Genomic DNA, 14,826 nt, shown 5'->3' with positions numbered 1-14,826 from the left:
CTATGTGTGCTTGGAACATTTTGGAAAGTAGTATGTCATATGGTACTGTCCATTCCAGTTCGTTGCTCCCCGTGTTCGTATTTTTACTGTGAACCCACCATTGTTGGGTGATCGTCTTATGTATTTGGGATAGCTATCAGCTCCGGTTTGTTTTAGGCATTTTTTTTTTTACATTATCCATCACTCACACATGGGGAATAGGAGTTTAATGGCCCGCATGGTCCGTGAATCACGTATTTTCACTACTATATCGTACAGTTCCGGATCTTATTGTGGATTGGGAAATTCAGCTGGGACGATTTTTTCGACATCCGTCGGATGAACTCTGTCGTGCAGCCATATGAGATCGTGTGAGTGAAGCAGTCCTCGTTTTTGCCATTCGATTGTGTACATACAGCACCTAACGGTTCCAAAGATGTAGTATTTTGTGATGACTTCAATAAATCTTACTTGTTTTTGTCGGAAATGGTTCAAATGGTTCTGAGCACTATGGGACTTAACATCTGTGGTCATCAGTCCCCTAGAACTTAGAACTACTTAAACCTAACTAACGTAAGGACATCACACACATCCATGCCCGAGGCAGGATTCGAACCTGCGACCGTAGCAGTCGCGCGGTTCCGGACTGAGCGCCTGAATTTTGTCGGAAAACTCGGGCTATTATGCCAGGCCTATGCATGGGGGCTTGTCCGTATCTTAGTTGTTCTTTGATTTCTGGTCACGAGTTGCGTCTGAAGGTTATGAAGAGGTCGGGTCCTCCATATTTTCTTACGTAGGTCACGGGATCCCGAGTGGATTCGTGCAAGTGTCTCGGACTTTCTATGTACGATAGTGCTAAGATTATCATTCTTCCAATGTCGCCAATGCTTCCGTCATTTATGATTATGTCTCGAAGGTGGATGTATTCTTCCGTGCGTAGTTAGTTCTAATTCAGCCTTGTGTAAAGCATCCGTTACGCTTCTATTTTTGCATATATATATATATATATATATATATATATATATATATATATATATATATATATAGAATTGTTGGAATAAACGGAAAGTGTTGAAAATGTGGCTGTCCTATGAATCATTGCCTCTGATCATTAAGCGGTAAGCACAGAACTCCTTGGAAGCGACTTTTGTTTGTTTTTTACGCCTCTTTTAGGTTGGATTTGTTTTACATTAAAATGATATCCGTCTTCTCCGCGAGGACACTTTAATGGAAATTGGAGGGCATCATGTGAACGGTGTGTCTCTGCGATGCGTTGTAGTCCTCTTCTTCGTTGTACAGTTATGTCACGGCTTGTGTTTTTGTTGTTCACATTTAAGATAGCGACTTCGTCTATCTGAGGTGAATGAAATCGACGTTCGTGTTCTCCAGGTGGTCTTTTGTCGGCTCGAATTATAACTTTACAGTCATCAGAAATCATTAGGGTCAGTGCTGTTTTGAATAGCGGAATCAATTGATTGTATTTGTGTAAGATCCTCTGTACACCTTGGACTACTTCTCGTCTCAATACACTAGTATTTGTGTATCGTTGATCAGTTACTGTTTCTTCATTTCCGATGAAATATACTTCCAGTCATGGTCTTCTTCGTTGGGTAGTGGTAATAATGACCCCATGTTGTGAAACTTTGTCCTTGGATGGAAAAAACATAATGGTTCATCTCTGTTGGTGTTGATCGAGGTGAACTGAAAGAAGTCTTTTGGAAGCAAGTGTTGTACGCTTTTATATTCTGAAGAAAGTGTTTTGATTCTGGAGTTTCCCCAGTCACGTAATGTAAAAATCCCTTCGGAGGTGTTTCCAGTGGTGGTAATCGAATTTTTCCATTCATGCAACAGAATCCTGGTGTTTCTCTACTGATTTTTTTCGCGTTGTAAAATTGACAGATGTTATCCATTTTTCCGATTTGTACCCTCCCCGGAAATCAAGTCGTTTTAAAGTGAGTGCTAGGGGTTACTTATTGTTCCCTCTTGTGTTATTGGCAGTGGTAGCTTGAGAAGTCCTATATGCCTCTTTTGGAGCTCTTATTGGAATGCATGCATGAGTTTGCAAATTGTTGAAAAAAATTAGTAGTTTAAGTAATGACAACTAACTTTTAGGAAATTTCTAAGCAGTTTTCGCGATTTCTACAGCATCTTCCTCGGAGTGGATGCCGACAGACATTGCAGCACTGTTTTTACTCATTCACCAAACAAGCCTATGACCATTTCCACTGTTACTTCTTTTTCGTTTTTACATTCATTGTTCTCTGTTAGGCCACAGTGATATGTAACCAACAAACTTGAGCAATATTCCAGTGAGGAGCGTAAATGTGTTTTGTAAGCGATATCTTTCGCGATCAAACTGCAGTTTCGCGGTATCCTACCAGTAACTAAAAGTCTTACGTTTGCTTTACCTATGACACACTTTATACGACAGTTCCAGTTCATATCCCCAAACCTTTATTCTTCCAGGTTTTTGTAGGAAGCGATTTACTCTAGTTTTATCTCAGTAATTGTGTAGTTAAAGGTTATTGCATTTTTACGTTCCGTGAAATGAGTAACTTGACATTTCGCCGGTAGTTACAAGTATCTGTACTAAACCTACACTTTGCTCGGTGTAACTGAAGGTAACGAGGCCGAATGCCTTTATTCCATGTTTTTATAATACTTTGCTTTTAACAACAAGCGGTGAAAGCTACGTTTACACAGTCGACGTTCTGATAATGCGCGTTCAGAAGTAGAAATTTATCTCGCAAAGATAACATACTTTCATCATAACGGAATGTTTAACTTTACTGATAAACGTCAAATGTAGTAACTTTATGTTTCCTACAACAGACTATTACATTCCTCTCTGTAATGTCTGACTTATTTACAGCATTCACACTCACGTTCACATCAACGGCCACAACCAGCATTTCTGTCTGAATAAAAACGCAAAGCAGAAATGGAACTGCTACACCACCACTTATCAGTGGGACTTTTTGTGTTATTGTGTTTCACAATTCCGATAATTTAGGATCACTAGCTGATTGTTATCTATAATACTCAAGAGATAGTACAGAGCGGTTTGAAACTGCTACTTACGATCGCCGCCATTTTGCGGTGGTGAGAGAAAATGTTCGACATGAAAGCTTCTGTTTCTTTCCTTTTTCCGTCATCGGTCTTCTGATTGGCTTGATGTGCTCCGTCACGACTTCCTCCTGAGCTCAGAGCAGCACATTCAGCCAACAGCCACAATTATTTGATAGATATATTCCAGTTCTGACTTTCCACACGGCTTCCTCTATTACCATGGAGGTTATTTCCTGATATCTAAATACGTGTCTTACCATTTCCCTTCTTGCAGCGTGTTTTCCACATATTCCTTTCCTTTTCGATTTTGTGGATATCAATTTAATTCTTCATAATACTTCCTGATGGCAACGCTCTTTTATTGTTTACTGTGTGCAACAAATTCCCTCTTTACCTTCTACTATGAGGATCAACATTTTTAAGCCCTTATGTGTTTAGGCGCGTTCCGTTCTAGTCTAAAATTTGACCATTTGGAGATATTACCATGCTTCAAATGTTCTAACTAGAAAATGATTTGAATAAAGCTAAGTTCCGGGAAGAATTTTGGTTCACTTCCCACTAGAGTATAAACCGCACTGAACCTTGCTCAACAGATGTATAATAAGTGATGGAGCGGAGTTCGAATCAGTTTCTTTCGAAGGCAATGCTCCGACATTTGAATTATCAGACAGTTCTGCACAAATCTTCTATATGAAATAATTTATCTCATACTTTTCGAGAGTTTTGCAGACTGTTGTACATTCTTTAAATTTGTGATGTAACGTCATCGAATCGGACAAGTAAGTTCATCGATGCCAGTGGCCTTGCCATGTTAGATACACAGGTCCTCGCCCATTCACCGAAGTTAATTAACGTCGAACCCAGTAAGTAGATGCCTGAGAACAACGAATGCAGTTGGCTTAGGTACTTTCCACGACTCTATCCATTCATCAAATATAACAAAATGGTTTGACGATATGCGGACTTCTTGGGAAACAATGCAATTTTGCGGACTCATGTACTAGGCTAACCTCAAACTTTTATCACTCTGCTGTCGTTTTAGGCGACGTCATTCAGTAAAAGCCGGCCGGTGTGGCCGAGCGGGTCTAGGTGCTTCAGTCTGGAACCGAGCGACCGCTACGGTCGCAGGTTCGAATCCTGCCTCAGGCAACGTCACTCAGTAAAAGCCGGCCGGTGTGGCCGAGTGGGTCTAGGTGTTTCAGTCTGGAACCGAGCGACCGCTACGGTCGCAGCTTCGAATCCTGCCTCGGGCATGGATGTGTGTGATGTCCTTAGGTTAGTTAGGTTTAAGTAGTTCTAAGTTCTAGGGGATGATGACCTCAGGTGTTAAGTTCCATAGTGTTCAGAGCCATTTGAACCATTCAGTAAAAGAAGGTGATGCATTAGCATTATCATCTATTGTTTCCAAAGGTCATATTATAAAACGTTCCCGACTGGAAGGAATGCAAGTAATCTGTTAGCAAAGAAGTGAGAGTAGCCGTAACCTCACACAGATAATGTATCTTAGCATGGTAAGTCGGTAACTTTGTTACATATCCCGTAGATAATTTGCACGACTGTTATCGAAATGATGTGGAACGAACTTACGCATGCAAGGTTTGTTTTTATGTATGGCTGGGTGTTGGTCATTCACTGATAACAATGTAGCACAGTGTTTTACGTCTAATAAAAATGAATATATGTAACTACCCATTTGACAGGTGAAATACACTTTGGAAAAAGAGTTAAGCTCATTTTGTCTACTGCAATGCACATGATATCGATGCATAATTAAATATCAGTATATAGATTAACAGGTCCCCGTAATAAATAACTTCAGAACACGTTCAAAATGGCTTTACTACTTATGTTTTAGGCTACTGGACAAATGATTAATGATTGTTGTGTTTCCATACTGAACTCCTTGCTGAGTCAAAGGCAGATTTAGTAATGAACAACGAAGGTTATTTTTTTCTATCGTTATAATTACAGACATATCTATTCCTTTCAAAATGCGGTGGATTATTTATGACGAATATCATTAGCAAGTATAAGTATGGTGAAGGTGAAATTAGAATTCGAAGTCCTTGAAGAGGCTTCCTACAAGAATACCACATTTTACTCTCACTGCTCGCTTTTTTTCAATAAGTACATTCTTTCTACGTAATGAATTACTTCAGAAAAATTTAGCCAACAGACGTATACGAGTGAAAAGATATTAAACACCCACACAATTTCGCTGTTTTGTAATGTTCGTTACATTTCAGATTTTCAGATAGCCTCTTAATAATTCTATGAACAATATTTTTAACAAATTATTCTGTTCCGAATTATTCACACTAAAGAGCCAAATAAACTGGTACACCTGCCTAATATCGTGTAGGGGACCCACGAGCACGCAGAAGTGCCGCAACACGACGTGGCATGGCCTCGACTAATGTCTGGAGTAAAGCTGGAAGGAACTGACACCATGAATCCTACGGGGTTGTCCATAAATACATAAGAGTATCGGGGGGGGGGGGGGGGGGGGGAGATTTCTTCCGAACAACACGTTGCAAGGCATTCCAGAAATGCTTAATAATGTTCATGTTGGGGGAGTCTGATGGTCAGCGGAAGTGTTTAAACGCAGAAGAGTGTTCTGCAGCAAATCTTGGGGCGTCGATTGTCCTGCTGTAATTCCCCAAGTCCGTCGCAATGCACAATAGAAGTGAATGGATGCAGGTGATCAGAAAGGACGCTTACGTACGTGTCACCTGTCAGAGTCGTGTCTAGACGTATCAGGGGTCCATGTCACTCTGACTGCACACGCCCCGCACCATTACAGAGCCTCCGCCAGCTTGACGAGTCCCCTGCTGACATGCAGAGCCCATGGATTCAAGAGGTTGTCTCCATACCCGTACGCGTCCATCAGCTCGGTAAAATTTGAAACGAGACTCGTAGGACCAGACAACATGTTTCCAGTCATTAACAGTTCAATGTCGGTGTTGACGGGGCCTGGCGAGGCGTAAAGCTTTGTGTCGTGCAGTCTTTAACGGTACACGAGTGGTTCTTCTGCTCTGAAAGCCCATATCGATGATGTTCCATTGAATGGTTCGCACGCTGACACTTAATGACGGACCAGAATTGAAATTTGCAGCAATTTGGGAAACGGATGCACTTCTGTCACGTTGAACGATTCTCTTGAGTCATCGTTGGCTCCGTTTATTTTTCCGGCCGCAGCGATGTCGGAGATTTGATCTTTTTACTGGATTCCTGATATTCACGGCACACTCATGAGATGGTCGTGCGGGAAAATCCCCACTTCACCGCTACCTCGTAGATGCTGTGTCGCATCGCTCGTGCGCTGACTAAAACACCACGTTCAAATTCACTTAAATCTTGATAACCTGCCATTGTAGCAGCAGTAACCGATTTAACAACTGCGCCAGACACTAGTCTTATATATGCGTTGCCGACCGCAGCGCTGCATTCTGCCTGTTTACATATCTTTGTTTTTGAGTAGATTGTCTACACCAGTTTCTTTGGCGCTTCAGTGTACAACACTTATGTCCTCTGCAAACTAGTACCAACTATTCCTGATGGAGGTTACGTAGAAGCTCTTTCACATAATTATATGGACTCAAAAATGGACCCTGTGAAATTCAGTTCAAACTTGTCAATAACATTTTCTCTTCCTTCGTGACATCTGAATCATTCAGCAGCACAATTATTCGTTCTTTCTGTGCCTTTAACATCATAAATGACAGTAATTTTATATTTACGCTATTCCCTTTGATTCCTCCAAAATAGACCAGAGATGTTGCTACCTTTAACGATGTGTCCCTCTGTTGAGCTGAATATGAATGGAAACCATATTCGTGATTACCTTTAGAATGTTCTTTTACCAATCTCACTCGAAGTGTTTGAAATTCTATACAGAGAAATTTACACAATTTTGAAGATCTGAGACACGTTAAATCTGTGGGCTAGACCGAGACTCGAACCCGAATCGCTGACTTCTGCGGCCAAAGCTCTTGTTACGTTGTCCTTCCATGAGCCGTGCACTCAGTCTGAAAATGTAGAGGTTCGAGTGCAGGTTGTGCACCCAATTTCAGTTTTTAACTCGTGTTGAAGGCAAGTCAGTAGCCCAGAAATCGAGTAGCCATGTACCTGCCATTGGCTTGAACGCAGTACGACAATTACTATTAAATACACATTTTTAACATTTTTGCATCCTAGACCATAAAAAATAGACAGTCAGGACCGGGACAGAATCACAGTTTCGTTGGGTGGGAAGTGTGAAGGCGTGGGGAAGAAGGGGGGGGACACTTACAAATGCTACAGATTACTGACAACCGAGCGGATCCGGCCAAAAGTAGAGGAGACTTACTACCATTCCATGGTATGAGCCGTTTGCTTGGGATAGAGTCTTATTCCATTCACAAAAGGAATTAAAAGTTAAATAATCCTTAATATAATAATTTTATGTTTGAGTCCTACCGAAAAAAAGCCGTTTATGTTTTGTCCTATTCGCGTTTCGCCTTTCTACAGTGACTGAAATATGAGTACATACATATTTTCAACTCTGCCTTCCTCCTGGTCTGTGGTATGACAGAATTCGAAATAAATGACTCTTACAGAAAGCAGGGTAAACAGTGTTATTGTCCAGTTGCGCCTTTCGTTGCCCCTTCGTCTCATTTCATTCGGGCTTCGTAAGATGACGTGGATTCACAGAGACCGGTTGCACGTCATATTTTGTAATATTTATCCAATTTTACACTCACGCGTCTTGTAGAGTGCGACGTTTGTCAGCGATAGCATTAGAAAACGATGTAACTGCCGCAAGTTGCAGGGGCTAGTGTACAGAATAGAAGAAAAATATTTGACTGGAAAAATACTGAACATTTATAAGTTTTTGTTACGAAAACAGAGGAAGGTATACATTCTGTTACAATTTTTGTATTTAATGATTAAAATGCAGACAACAGGTGCTGAGCGAATATGATACTGACGAAAAATATTATGATTTCTTTTTTTGAGATCAAGAACGAGCTTCATTCGTTTTGCATTGGTTTCATAGCAAATGAGGCAACAAAACAGGAAACACTAAAAGCGAAATAAACTCAATCACAATACGAATTAGAATACTTAGATGACTCGATTCAAAATCATAGGATTTCGAGTTGTTCAACGCGTCAGTGACGAATGTGAAGTACTTCACACAAAATGTGGTATTCTGAAAAGTTCCGGGTCCTAGAAAGGCCTGGATTCACACATCACTCCTACATGTGAGATAATGGTCGCAGCCTAGCAGCGGTAACAGTTATGAGCAGCAAAGCTTCGAGAAGGGCAGTAACGATGAGAAAAATTGCTTAGACTGCACAAGCGCGCCACGTTGAAGATTACGCTCTGTTTAGCGACGTGGAACAGCGATAAGCACGTTCCAGCGGATTTCGTTATTCTAAGAACGGCAGAAGAATGACTGAGAACGAACAGAACCAGAGGTGGCGAAATGCTTGCCTGATGCTCGTGGAAAGTCCCCAGGAGCGGAAGCACACAGGCTGATGATCTGGGGGCGATAACGCATCCCGCAGGCACTTTGACTGCTGACCAGCCGGGAGACTTTCCGACGGCAAACAGCCCGTAACAAGCTGGCGCAGTGCTCTTCTAGGGACCCGTGAGTCAACCGCCCGACACCGACCGGTCGCCACCGCGATGACGGGAACTCAGGCACTCGGCGAAACAAAGGTCCACTCCGCAAAAATCCATTACTACAAAAGAAACATTTTCAATGTTTTGTTTTCTCTCTAACATCTACAAGTTGTTTTAGGACTGCTAACATAATGTCTATGCGCAGCAGCTACTCCAAAGATATAAAAAATTATTTATTAGTCACAGTCGCGATTTAATTTAGGCGGTTTCTGATTTCAGTCGTCATATGCCATCTTAGGATCCTTTCAGACTAGTCACATTATACCGCACCAGTTCGTAACGTTTATAGTTGTCTCAATATCGAAATTTTTAAACATATTAATGCTGAGGCAACCACATACGGTGACAAAGTTCTGTTACACTGTAACTAATTTGAGAAGATGGCGTATGAGGGCCGCAATCGGAAATAGCCTACATTAAGTCCTAACTGTGACATGAACAAATAATCAGTTATAAAACATTATATGATAGTATAACCAGTCACCTAAATGTGACGATCATAAATATTTTTATGACAGCTTGTTCGGCACTGACTGCATACGTTTATTAGTGCCACAACTGCAATTTCAACTTTAAGTGACTAACGAGTGGTTTAGATTCTCAGACACGGCAATCTTCAACATTGGCAAAAGAAATAAAGTGGATGTAAGAATTTCGACAAGAGTCATTCTTGCTACATCAATTTTATTTCTTTTATCCAAATTTATAGTTATTGAATCTCAGCGATAAGCAGCCAAAAGCCACACATGTTCAAGTCTATTTTATTTTATTCTTTTTTTTTTGTTTACTCATGTACATAGTTTCTGTAGCTCAGAATCTAAACCACTTGATAATCGCTTAAAGTAGAAATTACAATAATTGCAGAAGTTGCAGTAAACGTGTGAAGTCAAAGGCGAAAGTTTAGTCACTCAAAAGACTCATCGAGGCTGTGAACCCGAGTCAGATGCTATCGTGATAGAACTGTTTGTTTGTGGCTGCATAGTTTTCAGTGGCTACAAATTGTAGGGCGCTCAGTTGTTTAACTACTTTTTGTGTAGCTGACAAATTTTGCCACACTTCTAGAAAATGAGCACAGGAAAAGTACAGTGACTTATGTGTCTGTGTTCCTCGGTAAATAGGGCCCGTTTTCATCCAAAAAAAAGCAAGGCAATATATTTGTCCACTATAGTGTACAGGCAATGAAACTTCCAGGCAGGTTAAAACTTGGTGCCGACCGGAACCCGAACCCGAGATTAAGTCCACGTCAATCCAATGATTTCCAATTTCAGATTTCAGCCGTTTTATCTGAAGCTTCTCAGGTTTCCACTAACCACTCAGGCAAATGCCCAGATAGTTTCTTCTATAAATCGACAACCTATTTCTGATTCCCTTCTTTGTTAGCTGAGTTGATTATTACTACTTACTAACGTCACTGTCGTCAAAAGGTAGCCAGTAAGGGAGAAAAAAATCAGATTTAAACGGAATCCATTGCGTTACGGTGAATATAACGCTTATTAAAAACGGAAAAGTTACAAGAATTCTTTCTCCGCCTTTCAAATTGTACAAAACATTTACAGCTGTGAATGGGGCAAAACATATTTATAAGCCTGTTGGTGAAGTGTTAGGATATTAAAGCATACATCTGACATTAGAACCAAGTTGATATATGACCATCACCCCGAATTTATGATTTTTGTTTCTCACAAAGTGAAAATGCCGTGTTGAATGATAGTTTGGAATTCTTCTTAAGCTGTAAAGTTCGGCACATTAATTTATAGATATTGACCTATCTGTCTTGGTTTATAGGTCAAAGTACAATAAAAGAATTTCGTTTGTTCATCAAAGTCCGTGTAGAAATATACCAGGAACATTACTACTCGAAGTAAACACGCAGTCTCATTAATCCCTTTATGCTTCACATTTAAGCTTATCTCTTCATTATCATATATTTTACAGAGTTCCAGAACTCAAAATCCGATAAAGTGTTACTAATGTTCCTCGTACAAGCACAAGTATATTTCTCCATAGACTTGTCTTCTAAACGAAATTCTTTTATTGTACTTTGACGAGTTACTGTGTAACACACTATTCAAATCCTTTGATAATGACTTGTTAGGAATTCGACACAGGTTGTGGTAACATTTGTGTGACCTAAAGCTGCAAAACAAAATAAAAAATATATATTTATACCTTGGTCAAACTCAAACAGGTTTTCCTCTTTCGATTAATGGAAATGACTTTCCTCTTTCGATTAATGGAAATGACCAACGTAGAAGATATATACACATTACACAACTGACACAGTTTGTGGAAAACATGCAAATCCCACTATACGTCGCACTAATGAAACAAGTAGCTTATTACTTTTACTTTGTGCACACTCTTACAGAATCACTTTACTGTAAAAGTATGACTTTATGACTTTCGAGTTGGAATTAACACAAAAGAACATCTGCAAAGTGCAAGAATTTGCGACTTCCATAATATAGACCTTCAAAACATTTTATCCGCTATGAATACTACATAAACTTCGCCATGATAGCGAAACTTTCCGCTAGGCTGTAACACAATGAAGGCGGAATTTGATACCATCCTTCACGAAACCAACTCCTACGAAAACGAGTCCAGTGTATCGCAGGTTGAGAAGCACACCATTGCCTCAAATGTTTTCATACGCACTTAAATTCTCTACGTAATTGATCAAATATAATGGTCCAAGCCAAAACAAGGAGAAATACATGCAGACCAATATCCCACCTCCACCCAATTTCCTGCGATCGCGGCGGGTTGTGACATAATTCTCATAAATCAGCCGTTCTTAGAATTCAATCATCGAAACAAGCACTCGAACGATATCTGATCAGCTGTTTCTGACTAAAACGTCACAAGTTCTCTAATCTAAATTTTCACCTATTAAAAGTTCGTTCTGTTCATACTCTTTACAGCACAACACAATATTTCTTTAAATTTATACCTTCTTTGCATATCAATAATTTTACATACACTTACTTTGTCAGCTGTCATCTTATGGCATGACGTTTAGGTTCCCTATTTTGAAGTTGTGCCTAACACTACTAAAACTAACCGATAATCAGATCCACCTTTTATTCGCAGTGAAGTAATGTATTTTCTGATGGACAACTTACATGATCTACAGACATCAAATCCGATATCAAAACATAAACACTCTATTGAAGTAAATGAACGATCTCGATCGAGACAAGAGATCACAATACCCCGTTTAAGACAGAAAATGGCTACACGGAGAAGATATACTAACTAAGATAAATCATTTAAAATATTAATGTGAAAACAAAAATGATTTTTCCAGAAATATTACCAGGAGAATATCTGATTCCATTTACATATTCCCTACATCAAATGCTATTGTTTCATATGCATTACAATGACATACCGTTCACATTTTATTTTGGTAAAACAATGGTAATTTTGTTTTTATGTTTCTAACACGTTACCAAATATAGCGATAACTTTTGTAATAATTAGAGGTTTTCTTATTTTTCCTCCATCTGTCTCATTCATTTGATTCCCCATTGTATTATGTTTTGTTTGAATTCGCCAAGGTGTCTTCTTCATATCACCAAATGAGTAGCTTAGTTTCACACTCACCACGTTATGACGTTTTTGGCCATGGAGAGTATGTCTAAAGATATATTCCCAACTTATTATTATGTTTTGATTTAGGACTTCATTCGTACATATGAACAGAATTTTATGAGACTTATTATCGTGCAACACACGAATATTCTTCTTGTGACAGAGTGGTTTAAATTATTCGAAGGTGTAACTAACTACCACTGCCTGGTTTTATGAGTGCGTAATTTTGTTTCATTGTATGTTTTTGTGTATGCCCTACTGTGTTTTACATTACTTTAAGTCTGAACCTCGGCATTTTTTCTTTTATAATTCTGAAGACGGCAATTTATGTTGTCGGAACACGTAATTCACTGGTGTGTTAACATAGTGCCCTTACTAAATAAATGGAAGCTTTTATAAGAAGAACACAGAGAAAACGTGATTTACATGTTTAAAATGTTATGTATTTGTATATGATCGATGCATACTCTTTCCTTAGGGCGAAAGATAATATTCAGTTCATATTAATCGCATTTCTTACGTAGTAAGGAAGATTAAGATTTTTTACTGAGTACTCGATTTTGTATTCATATTACGTGTTTCGACCAGGACTGACTTAACTGAGCGAGGGTACAGGTATTTCTAGTTTACTTGTGCTGTAGTATTTTGATGCAGTTAAAAAAAAGTAGCTTTTTTCAGTAAGCTGCAATAGCAGTCACGCAATCTTACTTCGCAGAAGGTCATCTACGTTTCTTAAAAACTTACATAACATAGTGAAGATACAGGATTTCAGACATGTTGTCCTTCCTTTTTACGTTTTCGTGATTATGTTCTTGTTTACGAGTATAAGTTGTCGTAATATAGTTACTGCGTGAAAGGCTGCGAGTAAATACAATACAGTTTTCGGTATTTATCATAATTTTTATCGTTATAACCACTATTTCTTGCTACATCGTCAACTTGTTTTGTAGTGTCCACCAATCGGAATAACTGTATTTGTGGGAAGTTGTTTGGTGAACAAGGTGGTGAAACAATAATGCTTTTATATTTTGCATAGGGGGTACCATACAGCTCATACGCATTTGAAATCGTCATATTTCAAAACCATCAAGAGCTGTTAAGAAATAATTCTTTATTTATAAGCGCTGTGGATATTTGGATCATCTACAAGTATCTTGAAGTTATTTATAACTGCATACATGGCAATATTAAAACTATGATGTCAAATAACATAAAAGCATACTGCGCCACTGCCGTCGATAGCAAAATACACAACATAGCCAACTGTAAAATGTACTGACACTGTTATTCCTCGTCTGCAGTTACAATCTGGTTCCACCTTTTTGTGTGGAGACTTTCTACCTACTCTGAGTATTAAGAGTGTTTGTATATTGTACAATTGGCTGCGTAATGTATTTTGTTATCGACGGCAGTGACGTAGGATGGTGTTTTATGTTAGTGCCATGTAATATGTTACTGATAACTTTACACTACCTGCAGATGATCTGAAGATCGAAATCGGTGGTAAATAAAGGCTTCCACAGTCCGTCCCATAGGAAAGGTGATTGTTACGAAACAAAATACAAGATGTGGTTATTTTAGTTAAGATGGCTTTTTATTCAAAAAAGGCTCCTTATGAATCGAAACACAACTACAAGTGTAGGAAAAATTCTTGGAAACCATTCTCAGTGCACACTAAAGATGACTATGTAATAGTTGAAATCTAGATCTACAGTAATAAAACGACGGATTTCGCGTTCGATTGCTATTCTTTTCTCCATTTCTAAACACCATATTCCTTGATTCCATATTCAGATCGAAGCCGAGCATTTCTCGCCCACAAACGATATAAAACTCATAAATAGTCATCTGAATTCACCATTTGATCTTCTGGAGTGAATTATTTACGGATAACTTCATCAAAGAAAACAGTGAGCAGTGTCTTGACACGGCTTTAATGCATACGCATTCTTTCCGCTCTCGCCGATTCTGAACCGTTCCATTCTAAGTGGCTCGTATCGAAAATACTGTGTTTCATCGTGTCTTAAGATGCAAGACATGAAGTCTGCCTCCTCACTGGTTGATCTTTTCAGGTCTCTGCAGTGCTCCACTCTGCAATCTTTTTGATCTTCACTGAGGGTGGGGGACACAAAGCGAAAGTAGATATTCCTTGTGTCCGAATTTTCATTTGGAATTCGATGCACAGTGGTTTCAGGAATTCCGGAGAGGTCCTCAGTCAACCTCATAGATGCACAGTGATCATTTCGAAGGATTTCTGCGAGTCTTTGAAGATTTTCGTCAACGCGACCTGTCGATGATGCTGCTACACGAGGATCATCTTCTCTACTAAAACCTTGCGTTTCAGTACCATTCTAAAACTTTCTTATGTCTCACTGCTTCGCTACCATAAACAGTTTGTATCATTTCAAAAGTATCTGTGGCACTTTTACCCAATTTCAAACAAAACTTAATGTTCGCATGTTGCTCCGTTGCTCCTTTCACGACCGAAGCTCAAAACATATTGTTGAAGTT

Source organism: Schistocerca serialis, chromosome 5 (assembly GCF_023864345.2).
Source record: "Schistocerca serialis cubense isolate TAMUIC-IGC-003099 chromosome 5, iqSchSeri2.2, whole genome shotgun sequence".
NCBI classification, from domain to species: domain Eukaryota; kingdom Metazoa; phylum Arthropoda; class Insecta; order Orthoptera; family Acrididae; genus Schistocerca; species Schistocerca serialis.
Note: the sequence above shows the minus strand (reverse complement) of the source record.